At 35.4% G+C, this 13447-nt stretch overlaps 1 long non-coding RNA gene across 1 annotated transcript in view; it reads left to right on the top strand.

The window, feature by feature from the left end:
* Positions 1–13447, top strand: part of LOC308567732 — a 569384-nt gene that overhangs the window by 141998 nt on the left and 413939 nt on the right. The window contains exon 2 of the long non-coding RNA XR_014000364.1: positions 12277–12403. This is a non-coding gene — a long non-coding RNA (uncharacterized lncRNA). The remainder of the gene's footprint in view (positions 1–12276; positions 12404–13447) is intronic.

Below are 13447 nucleotides of genomic sequence, written 5' to 3'. Positions count from 1 at the left end.
TAAGGCTTCCTGATTTAGAACATCACACTTATTTCCATTTATTCAGCGAGATACTGACTTCTATATATTTATATGGTATCAATCTTTTTGCTAAATTCTTTCATTAATTTTAGTAATAGTTTGCTAGCATCTTTTGAGTTTATAGGGCATATAATCTTATAACCAACAAAAACATACTATTTCTTTTTTTTCCAATATTTAAACGTACTATTTTAATTTCTTGTGGTATTGATTTTCTCATACTGTCAAGTTACTATTAAATACTAACGATGATAAGTGGTACCTTAGTCTAGCTCCTGACTTTAATTAAAATGAATTTAATATTTCATAGTTTAGGATAATATTTTTCAGTCATTGGTAAATAGGCTTTAATATATTTAAGTCATTGATGTCTCTTCTACTTTTATTTTGCTTTTATGTTAATGATAGTTAATTTTATCTGAGGCCCTTTCAGCAAATATTGATATGATCATATGTTTTTTCAACTTTAATTTAATGATATAATGAATAGTAATTATAGATTTCTTGATATCGAGTCACACCTACATTCCTAGACTATACCTAAGTCAATCACATGATACTGTCCTTTGGGTTTATTGTTAGATTCAATTGCTAATATGTTCTTTCAAATTTTTCATCCTTGTTTATGAATTATATTGGTCTACAGTTTTCTACCTAGAATTGTGCTCACTTTGCAATATGAATTGAGGAAATATTCTTTTGAAAAATTAAGTGTAAAATATTCTTTATGCTATGACCTGTAATAGTGTATGTCACACTGAAATAAACTCTTCTATATCTAGCTTGACTTAGCTATGAACTCACCTAGTCCTGGTAACTTTTTCAATATATTTTTTAATCCTAAATTTAATATCTTTTATGATAGTTAATTTAAATTTCTACCTCATCTTGGAGCAGTTTTGATAATTTGTATTTTACTTTAACATGATTTTACAACTTCAAATGAAGGCATTTTGCAGTGTCCAGTGGACTTGGCTATAAAGTATTCTACTTTTCTTGGCTTTGGACAATTTCTAACTTTTGATTTCTTATTTGACCCAAGGTTTATGTAGGCATATGCTTCTTAATTTTCAAATAATGAGTATGACTAATCTTTCCTTCATAATTTATTTCCATTATTACTGGATTTTGGTGAGAGAGAGTGACTTGCACAAGATCTAGTTTAAAACATCTGTTAAAAAATATTTTGTTAAAGATTTTGTTAATCATGTCCAGAATCAAATTTTGTAAAAGCAAACATTTATTCAATAAATTTATTAAACTCAGCTCCCTGCCAGGCTCTTTTTTCAGTGCTGGTGATATAGCAGTGAGTAGCACAGATATATACCTTGCTTCATGGAGTTTACATTTTAGTAAAATGATGTTTCATTGAGAAATAGACACATAATCATGCTCATTTATTGTTTCATTCAGTTTCTCTATGTGCATGCCTATTTTTGTCTACCAGACCTATCCAACTTTCCAGGTTTCCGCTATTATTCTTGTTTATCAAGCTCTGCTTCAATTGCTTTATTTTTGCTTTTTATTTTAGGTGATTTGTATTTTGATGCCTATAGATTTATAACTGTTAGAGTCTCTTCATAAGTTGTACTTTTGATAACTACATCTTATCCTCTCTATTAGGTTAGTTTCCTTATTAATATTATTATCGCTGCCACTGCTTTTTCTTTTGTTTGTTTGCATTGGTCTCATCTAAAGTGATTTTCAACCTTGATTATTTTATTTTATTTTTTATTTTATTTTATTTTTTAAAAATATATCTTTATTGATTTCAGAGAGAGGAAAGAAGAGGGAGAGAGAGAGATAGAAACATCAATGATGAGAGAGTCATTGATCGAGCCCGCAACCTGGGCATGCACCTTGACCGGGAATCGAACCCTGACCGCCAGGATCCTAGGTCGACGCTCAACCGCTGAGTCGGCCGGGCAACCTTGATTATTTTATTACAGTTTAGTGGATAATGCAGTTGGGTTTTGTTTTATACCCTAAAGTGACGGCCTTTGGTCCTTTTATTTGAATTTATTGGGTGACACTGGTTAATAAAATTATCCAGGTTCCAGGTGCACAATTCTACAACACAGCATCTGTGCACTGTATGGTGTGTCCATCACCATTTATCCCCCCATACCCGCCAACAACTACCCCTGTCCCCCTCCCCCCAGCAATCACTGCACTGTTGTCCATGTTTACAGCTTTTTTCTCTTTTTCCATTTTTGCTCAACCCCCCAACCACCCTATCCAGCCCCTTCCCACTCCAGGCAGCTGTAAGCCTGCCCCCTTTCTACGAGTCTGTCTCTACTTGGCTTGTTCATTAGATTTCACATATGAGTGACATCCTATGTACTGTCTTTCTCTGGCAGACTTACTTCATTTAGTATAATGCTCTTCAGGTCCATCCATACTGTTGCAAAGGGTAAGATTCCCTTCTTTTTTTTAAAGGATGAGTAGTATTCCATGGTGTAAATGTACCACTGCTTTTTATCCACTCATCCACTGATGGACACTTGGGCTGCTTCCAAATCTTGGCTGTTGTAAATAATGCTGCAATGAACCTAGGGGCGCATATATTCTTTTGAATGAATGTTTCAGCCTTCTTCAGATAAATTCCCAGAAGTGAAATTACTGCGTCATAAGGCAGTTCCGTTTTTAATTTTTTGAGGTAACTCCATACTGCTTTCCACAGTGACTGCATCAGTCTGCATTCCCACCAGCAGTGCATGAGGGTTCCCTTTTCTCCACACCCTCACCAATGCTTGTTGTTTGTTGATTTGTTGATGGAGCCATTCTGACAGGTGTGATTGATATCTCATGGAGGTTTTGATTTGCATCTCTCTGATGATTAGTGACTTTGAGCATCTTTTCATATGTTTCTTGGCCATCTGTATGTCCTCTTTGGAGAAGTGTCTATTCAGGTCCTTTGCCCATTTTTTAATTGGATTATTTGTTTTTTGGTGTTGAGTTGTGTAAGTTCTTTATAAATTTTTGATAATAAGCTCTTATCAGATGTATCATTGGCAAATATGTTCTCCCATTCAGTGGGTTGTCTTTTCATTTCATTGATAGTTTCCTTTTCTGTGCATAAACTTTTTGGTTTGATGTAGTCCCATTCGTTTAATTTTTCTTTTGTTTCTCTTGCCTGAGGAGATATACCAGAAAAAATATGCTCTGAGATTTTACTGCCTATGTTTTCCTCTAGGATTTTTATGGATTCAAGTCTAACATTTAAGTCTCTAATCCATTTTGAATTTATTCTTGTGTATGGTGTATAGTTTCATTCTTGTGTAAGAAGGTGTATAGTTTCATTTTTTTTGCACATATCTGGTCAATATTCTCAACATCATTTATTAAACAGGCAAACATTACCCCATGGTATGTTTTTGCCTCCTTTGTCAAATATTAATTGACTATAAAGGTGTAGGTTTATTTCTGGGCTCTCTATTCTGCTCCATTGATCTATAGTCTCTTTTTATGCCAGTAACATGTTGCTTTGACTTCTGTGGCCTTGTAATATAGTTTAGTGTCAGGTAGCATAATTCCTCCAACTTTGTTCTTCTTTCTCAAGATTGCTGTTGCTATCTTTGGTAGTTCCCTATAAATTTTTGAAATATGTGTTCTAGTTCTGTGAGATATGCCATTGGTATCTTGATAGGGATTGCATTAAATCTATAGATTGCTTTGGGTAGTATGGCCATTTTAATGATGTTATTTCTTCCTCTTCATGAACACAGTGTATGCTTCCATTTGTTTATATCTTCTTCAATTTTTTTCTTCAGTGTCTTATAATTTTTGAGTACAGGTCTTTTACATCCTTGGTTAAATTTATTCCTAGATATTTAATTTCTTTTTGATGCAATTGTAAATGAGATTGTTTTCTTAGTTTCCCTTTCTGATAGTTAGTTAATTGTGTATAATAATGCAACCTATTTCTGGATGTTTATTTTGTCTCCTGCTACTTTCCTGAATCCATTTATCCGTTCTAGTAGTTTTTTCGTGGAATCTTTAGGGTTCTCTCTATCTATCATGTCATCTGCCAATAGTGACAGTTTTACATCTTACTTTCCAATTTAGATGCCTTTTATTTCTTCTTCTTGTCTGATTGCTGTGGCTAAGATTTCCAATACTATATTGAATAAGGGTGGTGAAAGTGTACATTTCTGTCGTGTTCTTGATCCTAAGGGAAATACTTTTAGTTTTTGCCCAGTAGGTATGATGTGCCTGTGGGTTTATCATGTATGTCCTTTATTATGTTGAGGTATGTTCCCTTTATTTCCACTTTTGTGAGTTTTTATCATTAATGGGTGCTGGATTTTATCAAATGCTTTTTCTACATCTGTTGATTTGATTATGTCTTTTTTATCCTGCATTTTGTTTATGTGGTGTATCACGTTTATTGATTTGTGGATATTGTACCAACTTTGCATCCCCAGAATAAGTCCCACTTGATCATAGTGTATTATCTTTTTAATGCATTGCCAGATCCATGTTTGCTAATATATTGTTGCAGATTTTAGCATCTATGTTTGCCAGAGATATTGGCCAACGATTTTCTTTCTTTGTAGTGTCTTTATTTGGTTTTGGAATTAGGATAATGCTGCCTCAATAAATGATCTTGAGAGTCTTTCATCCTCTTTAATTTTTTGGAATAGTTTGAGAAGGATAGGTTTTAGTTCTTTGAATGTTTGGTAAAATTCATCTGTGAAGCCATCCAGTCCAGGACTTTTGTTCACTGGGAGTTTTTTTTATTTTATTACTGCTTCAGTTTCACTAGTTGTAATTTGTCTATTCAGGTTATCTGATCCTTCCTGATTTAGTTTTGGAAGATTGTATGCTTCTAAAAAATTTATCCATTTCATCCAGATTGTTCAATTTGTTGGCATATAGTTGTTCATAATATTTTCTTACCATTCTTTGTATTTCTGTGATGTCAGTTGTTACTTCTCTTTGATTTCTGATTTTATTTATTTGGGTCATCTCTCTTTTTTTCTTGATGAGTCTAATTAAAGGTTCATCAATACTGCTTATCTTTTTAAAGAACCTGCTCTTGGTTTCATTGGTCTTTTGTACTTTTTAGACTCTATTTTGTTTACGTTTGTCTGATCTTATTTTTTTCCTTCTACTCACTTTGGGCTTTGTCTGTTATTCTTTTTCAACTTCTTTTAAGTGTAAAGTTAGATTGTTTTTCTGAGATTTTTCTTGTTTCTTGGGATAGGCCTGTTATGCTATGAATTTCCCTCTTAGGACTGCATTCGCTGTGTCCCATAAATTTTGGGTTGTTATGCTCTCATTCCACTTGTCTCAAGGTAACTTTTGATTTCATCTTTGATCTCATTGTTTACTCATTCATTGTTTAGTAAATGTTATGTAGCCTCCATGTCTTTGTGTGTTTTTCATTTTTTTCTTGTGATTGATTTCTAGTCTCATACCATTATTGCCAGAGAAGATGCTTTATATGATTTCAGTTTTCTTAAATTTATTGAGATTTGTTTTGTGTCCTAACTCCTAACATGTGGTCTATCCTAGAAAATGTTCCATGTACATTTGAAAAGAATGTATATCCTGCTGCTTTGGGGTGAAATGCTTTGAAGATATCAATTAAATACATATGATCTTGTGTGTCTTTTAAGGCTCCATTTCCTTGTTAATTTTCTGTCTGGAAGACCCATCCATTGATGTCATTGGGGTGTTAAAATCTGCTACCCTGACTGTATTACTGTCGATCTCTCCCTTTATGTCCATTAAGATTTGCTTTACATATTTAGGTACTCCAGTGTTGGGTGCATAAATGTTTACAAGGGTTATATTCTCTTGCTGGACTGCTTCCTTTATCATTATGTATTATCCTTCTTGGTCTCTTACTATAGCCCTTGTTTGGAATTCTGTTTTGTGAAATAGAAGTATTGCTACTCTAGCCCTTTCTTTTTTCCATTTGCATGAAATAATCTGTTTTTATCCCTCCGTCTTTAGTCTGTGTGTTTCTATCATTCTCAGGTGGGTCTTGTGTAGACAGCATGTATATGGGTCTTGTTTTCTTATCCATTCAGATACCCTATGTCTTTTGATTGGCTCATTCAAGCCATTACATTTAAAGTGATTATTGATAGGTACATATTTATTGTCATTTTATTCTTTATAAATATGTCCCTCTGTTTCCTCCCCTTCCTCCTTCTGCTTCCTCTTCCTCCTTTTTCTTCTTCTTCAAAAGGACCCTTTAACATTTGTTGTAATATTGGTTTGTGGTATTAACTCCTTTAGCTTTTTCTTGCCTGGGAAGCTCTTTATTTCCCCTTCAATTTTAAATGATAGCCTTGCTGGGTAAGGTAATCTTGGTTGTAGGTCCTTGCTTTTCATCACTTTGAATATTTCATGCCAGCCCCCTTTGGCCTAAAATGTTTCTGTTGAGACATCAGTTGACAGTCTTACAGGAGCTCCCTTGTAGGTGACTGTTTTTCTCTTATTGCTTTTAAGAGTTTCTCTTTGTCTTTAACCTTTGTCATTTTAATTATGATGTGTCTTGGTGTGATCCTCTTTTGGTTCATCTTGTTTGGTACTCTCTATGCTTCCTGGACTTATGTGTCTTTTTTGTTCACCAAGTTAGGAAAGTTTTCAATTATCATTTCTTCAAATAGGTTCTTCTTCTTTTTTTATCTTCACCTGAGGGTATTTTAAAAATTGATTTTAGAGAGAGAGGAAGGAAAGAGAAAGAGAAAGAGAGAGAAACATCACTGTGAGAGAGAAACATTGATCGGTTGCCTCCTGTACTCTCCCTAACCAGGGATCGATCCCACAACCTGGGTATGTGCCCTGATGTGGAATTGAACCTGTGACCTTTTGGTGTCCAGGATAATGCTCCAACAAACTGAGCTACACTGGCCAGGACTCAAACATCTTCTTGATCCCTTTCTCTCTCTGTTCTCCTGCTACCACTATGATGCGGATGTTATACTTTGTGTTGTTCCAAAGTCCCTTAAACTAGTCTCATTTTTTAAAATTCTCTTTTTTTCTTCTCTGATTTGTAATTTTCTGCTACCTTGTCTTCCAAGTTGCTGATTCAGTTTTCTGCTTCATCCACCTACTGTTTATTTTTTCTAGTGTATTCTTCATTTCTGATATTGTATTCTTCATTTCTGACTGGTTCTTTTTCATGGTTTATATGTCCCTTTTCATGCTGTTGTAGTTCTCACTAAGTTTCTTGATCATCCTAATAACCATTTTTTTTTTTTTGGACTCTATCTGGTAAATTACTTGCCTCAATTTCATTTAGCATTTTTTTCCCCTGGAGATTTCTTCTGATTTGTTTGTTTGCTTGTTTTCATTTGGGGCATATTTCTTTGTGTCCCCATTCTGGCTGCCTCTTTTTATTTGTTTCTATGTATTAGGCAGATTTGCTATCTCTCCAAGTCTTGGTAGGGTGGACTTGTGTAGTAAGTATCCTATGGAACTCAGTGGCAGTCCACTTGATCACCTGAGCTGAGTCTTCCAGGGATGTCCCTTGTGTGGGTTGTGAGTCCTCCTGTTGTAATTGAGTCTTGATTGTTATTGGCCTGTTCACACATGGGGTTGATCATCAGGCTGGCTTACTGTAAGGATTGACCTCTACCACAGTGTATAAACTGCTATGTTGGTGCTGAACACACTAAGCAAAATTTGCCTCAGCAGGGTCTGGTGCCTGCCATGATTTCCCTTTGGATGTGTTGCTTTAAAAACTATTTGGATCCTGTTCTGGTGTTTTCTGAAGCTGACCACTAGTGTGTTGGTTCTGGGGCTTCTCAGGAGGTATTTTGGTGCAGGTAAACATCAGACACTGCCTGTGACTGGCCATGGGCAACCTGTTTGAAGCTGCAGCGTGATCCACAGTTTGTGGCTGCCTCTGCTGTGTCTGGGTGTGCATGGGAAGATCCAAGCTGTGCACAAATGCCAGTTTCCACAAGCACTGAGTGAGGGGACAGGTTAGCAGATGGCCCAAGGCGCTGTGAGATCCATCTCTGCCTGCCTTCACTTGCCAGCTGCCTGTTGGGGTCAGTCCCCTGAAAGAGCCTCTAGCTGCACTCCTTAGTAGGGTATAAGCTGCACAGGATGGGCGAGAAGGAGTCCAGAGGATGGGACGATAGCTTTCACCCAGGCTGATGCTTCATAGAGGTGAGAGCTCAACCCAGAAAAGATGATGTCAGTCTTGATGTGGCTTCTTCTGTAAGCCCTTTGTTATAAGACTTAGTTAGTCTTCAGTTGGTTATTCAGGATGATCACTCTATAATTTAGTTGTAATTTCAGTTTGGTGCTAGAAGGAGGTGAGTGTAGCTTCCACCTACTCCTGTGTGATCTTAGATCTTGTGACAGTTTTTTAAAATGTAAGAATTCAGCTCTGTAATATTTGGTATTATGACTATATAGTTGATTTTATTTTTTTAAAGCATTTATTTATTCCTTTATTCAACAAGCATACATTAAGTGCCTTCTATGTGCCAGTGTGCTAGGGGATTCAACAATGAACAAAACAGATGAAATCAGAAACTCATGACACTTACATTAGAGTTGGGGTTAAAGATAGTAAATATAATAAATCAGTAAAATATTGAGTATATTAAAAGGTGATAAAAGTTACACAGAGAAATAAAACAGAATGAGCCATTTTATGGAGGTTATAATTTTAAATAAGGCAGAGAGAGTGGGTTCCACTGAAAAAGAGAAATTTGAAGAAAGAATTGAAGGAGATGAAGAAGTGAGCCAAGTGGGTATCTGAGAGAATGGTTTTCTAGGCAGAAGGAATGCCATTGCATAATATTTCAGTGTGTCTTCCATGTTCAAGCTATCCATCAAGAAGGCTAATGTGGTGGATTTGGTATAGAAGGATGCAAAAGGAAGCCAGTGAAACCAGAGAGAGATTTGATAATCATTTAAAAGGCTTACTCTAAGTGAACTGGAAAGCCATGGGTGATTTTAAAAAATATTTTATTTAACCTTTATTGGATGAAAGGGAACTTTAGTTCCCAGCAAAATGTAATTTAAATTGTAAATGTAATTTTTATATTTTTTAACATCAGTAACATATATTAAAAGATAACTTTAATAATAGACAATACATTTTCTTTATAGATGTTTTTACTTTTCATAAATAACTAAAAAAATAGATAAGATAGAGGCAAAAAAGTAAATGCCTGCAGAGCTGAATTTAAATGCCGTCTTTTAAAGGTTAATCACATTTATAGATGTATATATTTATACACAATGAAATATACACTGATGAGTGTTGACCCATTTATATATTTGTATAAATGCTACCAGTATCAAGATAGAGGAAATGTTTGTTACCCAGAAAGTTCCCTTGTGCCTTTTTAGTCAATAACCATCTCCTATCTCTGGCCCCAGGCAACCACTATTTTTTCTCTCTCCACAGTAATTAGATTAGATTTGTCTTTTCTAGACTTTCATGTAAATGGAATCATACAGTTTGGTGTTTGGCTTCTTTTTTGCTTTTGCTCAGCATAATGTTTTTGAGATTCATCCATGTTGTTGAGTGCATTAGTAGTTTTTTACTTTTTTTGTTGCTGAATAATATTCTATTGTATGAATATACTTCAATTTAATTTACCATTCACCCAGTGATGGACATTTGCTTTTTTCCCCCAGTTTTTGACTCTTATAAAGCTTTCATGAATGTCCATATACAAGCTTTTATGTGTACATCTGTTTTCATTTTTATTGGATAAATATCTAGGAGTAGAATGTCTGGGTCATATAGTAAGGGAATGTCAAACTTTATAAGAAAGTGCCAAATTATTTTCCAAAGAGACTGAATTATTTTATATTCCCACCAGCAATGTTGGAGAGTTCCTATTGCTTCATATCTTCATCAACACTTGATACTGTCAGGTTTCTAAATTATATCATTCTAATAGATGTGGTGTCCCATTATAGTGTTAATTTGCATTGCCTGTTAACTCACAATGTTGTGCTCCTCCTCATGTGCTTATTACCTATCAGTATATCTTCTTGTGTGGAGGTTCTGTTCAAATCTTTGTTTATTATTTTTATTGGTTTACTTGGCTTCCTTTTACTGAGTTTTAGGAATCTTTCCTTTATATAATTGTACAAAAAAATCTTGATACAAGTTCTTATTTGGCATGTGTGTGTATATACATATATGCTAATGTATAGCCAACTATACCCAATGTCAAAATGAAATAATATGTCAAGTTTTTAAAATGCTAACATCTGTTTGGAGTTAGTTTTTTGTTTTAATTCATAATTTCTGAGTCAAGATAATGACTTTTATGAGGGATAACACTATAATGCTTAAATTACAAAGGCAAATTACTGTAAAACACTCCTTTGTGTCTATATATTTTGTAACTCACTGTGCAGAAATATTGTTGCAAATTCTTTAATTTCAAATTATATCATTAATTCTCCACTGAGTACAAACTGAACAGTTTAATTTTACTTGGCACATATCCTTCCATTGCCTGTGACTGGCTGAAAACACATAGCTTGATGAACATATTACATCTCTAGATATTATATATCACATCACAGTTCAAACTGGTATTAATAACCCCTGTCTCAGTTCTTCTACTCAGTTGATCTAGAATTACCCTGATTATTTCTCTAGTGAAGATCTGAATTTTCACAAGGATGAAGTTATATGTCAGAGACTTAAAAAGATGTAGTTACCATTTTTGCTTCCTAGGGGCAATAGGAAGATCTATTTTCCCGATAGTTATTTAATTCCATCATAAAATCCCCTTTACCTGTAGAAAGAGCAACAGCACATTTCTCTGTGCTCGGCTCAGCCTGCTCTCTGGGTCCTTCTCCTATAGTCTTTCTCCTCCACATCCCTCTTCCTGTGCTGTTTAGTATACAAATACCAGAAACCAACCTTTCAATCTTTTGCAAATTAGTAAATACTTTAATAGCCAGGCCATTGTTGAAAATTAAATTTAACAAAGAAAAGTGTGGTGAAGTTTTAAATATAAATCAGATGCATCCCTAGGATTTGTTTTTAACTACACACCTTCTAAGAAATTATATTTTTACTCCCAGCAAATTACCTAGGAGAAAAAAATGACAAGAGTAATCTATTTTTTTCACAGCTGGTCGGTTGGCCAGAGTTTCTCATCAAGGAGTACATGCTGTTTGCTCCCCAGATGGACAGCCTGGATGAGCTACAAATCCACAGAGCCTGGGACACTAGGTGGAAATTATACTGCCAACGCTTTTAATCTTGCACAGCTCTGCACACTTGAAATTGAAAGTGGCCCATTTCCAAATGAACATCTATTGGGACAATACCCTATATCTTGTCAGAATGAGTCCATTAAATCCTCAGCTGGAATTAGACCAAAAACTTGTAATAATTACTGGAAACTTATTAAAAACTTGAAGTCTTAGACTGTAACAGTGAAAACACTTAGGCAACATTAACAGTAATTGAAATCTCTCTGTGAGGTTTTTCCCCCCAATCAGTTCTTGTTGATGGCCAAGCAAAGAACACCCAAATGAGAAGGTGTGAAACCAAAACACTCAACCTCTAAGGGGGTAATTGTCTTTTGCTTCATTACAAAAATGTAGTGTTAGAGCAATGGGGACTACTCACTCGGGAGCCAAGGCACCTGCCAAACCCCTGCCCATGGCTCCCGCAATGAGCTTGGATCTCACTGCTGTGTTCACCATCACGGCTGCAGGCTGACTGCCTCTCCCAACATCGTGGGTCCCCTTCCCTCTCTCTTCTACCATTTCTTTTTCAAAATTCATTGCTTTCCTTAGTAAGTCCTGAGCAATTAAGAACAAGGGTATTGTTGTGAAATAGTTGTGAAACATGGCCTAGCAAATATTTGACTACTTAATTTAGAGCTTCGTTTTGAAAGGAGAGTATAACAAAATAATCTTTTCTGTACTGCAGTCACAATTCTACTTTCAATTTGTCCTCAGATGGAGAAGTTCATAAAAAGAACTTTATCAAGTTAGGAGACTTTTCCAGCTTCTTTTTTCAGTAGTATTTGCATTAAGCAAGCAGCATACCTGATCATGTTTGGCTTTTTATTTCTGTATTCCTGGGGATGATTCTAGGCATCCTTAGTTTTGTTTTGTTTTGACTTTTACAACTCAGGATGACTTAAAAGGACAAATTTTTTTGCACTTTTGAGGAATAGTAGAGAAAAAAATCTCAAATTTTGGGCTCATTGGAGAGTAGGCCATTCTCAATGGCAAGCCTGATTTACAGAACATATCTAATGAATGTAACCATACTCCTTTTTACAGAATTTCTGATGTTCAACCAAGTGCTCCAAGTAGAAGAACAAACCCCAGCTGGACTACGAGGTTGGGTTATGAATCCCAGATGACAAGAGAAACAGTAGCAGATGTAGTGACCCGGAGTGCAAGGATGGTAAGAAGTTCAAAACCATACTGCATGTGCAAGGCTCAAAAGAGATAACTTGGGGGGTCCTGACAGGGGAAACATTATTGTGGATGCTGCTGAGGGCAGAGGTGTGACCCATGGGTGGCAGAAAGGGACACTAAGGTAGGCTGTTGTTTCAGAATGAGGAAAAATGAGCTGCCGAAGTTGATCACGCATTCCATTTCTGTGGAGGTGTCCAGGGAAGGTCCGGGCAATCATTAGTTGAATTACTGTGGAGGAGACGTATTCATGTCTGAATGATTGAAGCAAATAACTCTAGGCCACTTCCAATTGGAGCTCTGTGCTTTTATATGACTAGATTTATTTATTCAAGAGATGAGACATTTGCAATTAGCATCATCCGAATGAAAGCTGACACTCTAAAGGAAAACCAACTTATCTAAATATTTTACAGATTCTACTATTATGATCTTCACAACCTTTCTCTTCTTATATGTTATGATGTAAATACTATGATACTATAGTTGAATTTAAATTTATCATGAATTCTAAGGTAAGTAATTTAAGGAATTTGCTTTTGAAATGAGAAAATAAATCATGGTAAAGGTGATAGTAATTATCAACCACTTTAAATACTTTTAAAAGAATAAGATCACATTTTAAAGGGTGGAAAGCATCTTTAGAATGAATGCAGGGTTCCCTGTGCAACATTTGTATTCTAAATATTCTATGTTGTGAGAAAATACTTATGGTATCATTAGATTTTCTGTTACTTAAATAGGCTCCTGATATGGGATGACTTGAAGCTTGGGAAGAGAACTGGAATCTTTATCCTTTTAGGTGATAAATCATTCTCAGATTATTGAGTGACAGCCCTACTAAAAGGGTATTTCAGGGCCCTGTTCAGGGCTCTTGTTCAAATACTAAAGTGGGATGCAATGAGAGAGAGTGTTGAGGGACAACACAGAACATCATTAACTTTATTTTCACCCAAACAAATAGCTGTGACGTACTCCCCTGCGTAGTAAGCTAGTGTGCCCTGGCCAGATTGTGTTTAGGAAGAGATTGAAC

The sequence above is a fragment of the Miniopterus schreibersii genome (assembly GCF_964146895.1).
Source record: "Miniopterus schreibersii genome assembly, chromosome: 15".
Lineage (NCBI taxonomy): Eukaryota > Metazoa > Chordata > Mammalia > Chiroptera > Miniopteridae > Miniopterus > Miniopterus schreibersii.
Note: the sequence above shows the minus strand (reverse complement) of the source record. Positions and strands in the feature narration are given on the sequence as shown.